Source organism: Phalangium opilio, unplaced genomic scaffold (assembly GCF_054372755.1).
Source record: "Phalangium opilio isolate 3A_F unplaced genomic scaffold, DU_Popi_V2 ptg000077l_1, whole genome shotgun sequence".
Classification (NCBI taxonomy): Eukaryota; Metazoa; Arthropoda; class Arachnida; order Opiliones; family Phalangiidae; genus Phalangium; species Phalangium opilio.
In genome coordinates, this window is record NW_028324185.1 from 3613085 (window position 1) to 3616910 (window position 3826).

Sequence of the window (3826 nt, forward strand, 5' to 3'; positions counted from 1 at the left end):
ATGGGACCAAAGCCAAACAGATCCCTTAGAATTGAGCATAAACTGATGTCACAGACTTGCGAACAAAATGATGTCATAGACTTGCGCACACACTGATGTCATAGACTTACGCACAAACAGATGTCATAAACTTGTGCAAAAAGAGATGTTATATACCTGTACACAAAACGATTCCATGGACCTCTGCACAAAAACATTCCATACCCCTATGCTCAAAAATATGCTCAAGAATATCTCGTACACCAGTGAACAAAAGTACTGCATATCCATTTGCACAAAAATATCCCGTATCCATTTGCAGAAAAATGTTCTTTAGACCTGTGCACAAACAGATGCAGTGGCCTTTGCAAAGACAGATTCCTTGGCCCTCTGCACAAACCGATTCAGTAGGCTTGTGCACAAAAATATTCCGTAGACCTGTGCACAAAAATATTCCGTAGACCTGTGCACAAACAGATACCGTAGACATGTGCACAAACAGATATCGTAGACATGTGCACAAACAGATTCCGGATACTTGGACACAAACGGAAGTCACAGGGTTGTGCACAAACAGATGTCATAGACTTGCACAAAAATATACATCATAGACCTGCGCAATAAGAGATGTCAAGGATATGTGCACATCAGAATCCACGGACTAGTGCAAAAACAGAAGTCTTAGACTTGTTTACAAACAGAAGTCAGTGACCTGTTTCCATAAAAATTCCATACCCATTTGCACAAAACAATTTCATACCCATTTGCACGAAACGATTCCATACCCATTTGAACAAAACGATTCCATAGACCTGTGCCCAAAGAGATTCCATAAAACAGTGCACAAAAGATTCCCTAGACCTGTGCTCAAAAAAATATGCCGTAGGCCTGTGCACAAACAGATGCCGTACACCTGTAAAGAAACAGATTCCGTAAACCTGTGCGCAAACAGATGCCGTAGGCCTGTGTACAAACAGATTCCGGAGATCTGTGCAAAGATTCCGTAGCCATGTGCACAAACAAATTGCGTAGACTTGTACACAAGTGGAAGTCACAGGCTTGTGCACCACAGATGTCATAGACATGTTCAACCAGATTCCATAGTTTTGTGCACAAACAGAAGTCATAGACATGTGCACAAAAAACATTCTATAGACTTGTGCACATCAAGTTTCCATAGACCTGTGCACAAAAGATTTCATGGAGATGTGCACAAAATATTTCATGGAACTGTGCACAAAACATTATATATGCTTGTGTACATAAAGATTCCATAGACCTGTTTACATAAAGATTTCATACCCATAGCACAAAACTATTCCATAACCATTTGCACAGAAATATTCCCTAGACCTGCGCACAAAATATTTCATGAAACTGTGCTGTGCACAAAACGATTCCATTGACCTATGCACAAAATATTCTATTGGCTTTTGTATAAACATGTGACATAGACCTGTGTACAAAAATATTCCATGTGCCTGTGCACAAAAACATGCCTTGGACCTGTTCAGAAACATTCCATACCCATATATGCTCAAAAATATTCCACACCCATTTGCACAAACATTTTCCGTAGACCCGTGCACAAACAGATGCCGTAGACTAGCGCATAAACAGATTCCATAGATTTGCGCACAAATATATTACGTAGACTCGTGCACAAATAGATTCCACAGACTTGTACACAAACAGAAGTCACACGGTTTTGCACAATCCGATGTTATAGACTTGTGCACAAACAGATGTCATATGCTTGTAAAAAAACTGATTTCATAGACTTCCTCAAAAAGAGAGGTCATCGACATTTGCTCAAGAGATTCCGTAGACTTGTGCACGTAAAGATTTTTCACACTTGTGCACAGACATATTTTGTAGACCTGTACACACAGATACCATAGACTTGTGCAAAAATAGATGTCAAATATTTGTGCAAAAACACATACCTTAGACTTTTGCACAAACTGATGCCATAGACTTGTGCACAATCACATGTCCTAGACCGGTGTACAAAACATTCTATAGATTTGTGCACAAACATGAGTCATATACCTGTACACAAAAATATTCCACGGACTTCTGCACAAAAACATTCCATATACCTGTAAACAAAAATAATCCATGGACCTCTGCACAAAAACATTCCATATCCCTATGCTCAAAAATGTTCCTTACCCATTTGCGCAAAAATATCTCGTTCACCTGTGCACAAAAATATCACGTACACCTGTGCACAAAAATATTCGGTATCCATTTTCACAAAAATATTCCGTACACCTGTGCTCAAAAATATTCCAAATCCATTTTCACCATAATATTCCATACACCTATGCACAAAAATATTCCGTACACCTGTGAACAAAAACAGTTCGTACACCTGTGCACAAAAATATTCCGTATAGTTGTGCATAAAAATATTCCGTACACCAATGCATAAAAATATTTCGTACACTTGTGCACAAATAGAATCACAGGCTTGTGCACAAAGAAATGTCGCAGACTCGCATAAAAAGAGATGTCATAGACATGTACACATCAGATTCCATAGAGTTATGCACAAACATTTTCAATGCCCCTATGCTCAAACAGATTTCAAACCCATATGCTCAAAAAGATTCCATACCCATTTGCACAAAAATAATACGTAGACCCGTGCTCAAAAATATTCCGTAGACCTTTGCTCAGACAGAAGTCACTCGCGTGTGCACAAACAGATGTCATAGACTTGTGCACAAACAGATGTTATAGACTTGTGCACAAAGAGATGTTATAGACTTGTTCACACACAGGTGTTATAGAATTGATCACAAACAGGTGTTATAGACTTGTTCACAAACAGATGATTTAGACTTGTGCACAAACAGATGCTTTAGACTTGTGCACAAACAGATGGAATAGACTTGTGCACAAACAGATGTTTTAGTCTTGTGTACAAACAGATGTTTTAGACTTGTGCACAAACAGATATTTTAGGCTTGTGTACAAACAGATGTTTTAGACTTGAGCATAAACAAATGTTATTGACTTGCGCAAAAAGAGATGTCATAGAAATGAGCAAATCAGATTCCATAGAAATGAGCAAATCAGATTCCATAGACCTGTGCACAAACAGAGGTCGTAGACCTGTGAACAAACAGAAGTCGTAGACCTGTGCACAAACAGAAGTCGTAGACCTGTGCACAAACAGAAGTCGTAGACCTGTGCACAAACAGAAGTCGTAGACCTGTGCAAATAAAGATTTTTCACTTGGACACATAAAGATTCTTCAGACTTGTGTGTGCACATAATGATCCTTCAGACTTGTGTGCACATAAAGATTCTTCAGACTTGTGTGCACATAAAGATTCTTTAGACTTGTGTGCACATAATGATTCTTCAGACTTGTGTGCACATAAAGATTCTTCAGACTTGTGTGCACATAAAGATTCTTCAAACTTGTGCACATAAATATACCATAGACCCATGAACAAAAAATTCCATAGAACTGTGCACAGAAGATTCCATACTCCTATACTCAAAAGGATTCCATGCAGATTTGCACAAAAACATTCCGTAGACCTGTGTAAAACAATATTCCATAGGCCTGTGCATGAAAAGATTCCATAGACCTGGAAACAAAAATATTCCACTGACCTGTGCACAAAAAAATTGCATAGGCCTCTGCACAAAGAGATTTTATACCCCTTTGCACAAAAATATTCTGTAGGTCTGCGCTTAAACAGATTCCGTAGACTTGTACACAAACAGATGTTATAGTTTAGACTCGTGTAAAAATTTAATAATTGGTAATTATCTTTAATTGCTTATTTTGTTTAATTAAGTTTAATCTGTACTTCGCAACTAAATT

General features: G+C 38.2%; 1 long non-coding RNA gene across 1 annotated transcript; it reads right to left on the minus strand.

The window, feature by feature from the left end:
* Positions 1–279: 279 nt before the first annotated feature.
* Positions 280–1919, minus strand: LOC149656820 (uncharacterized). The gene is made up of 3 exons (XR_016370031.1): positions 1507–1919; positions 715–892; positions 280–640 (listed from the first exon to the last, which is right to left on the minus strand). It is a non-coding gene; the product is annotated as an uncharacterized LOC149656820 (long non-coding RNA).
* Positions 1920–3826: the final 1907 nt, after the last annotated feature.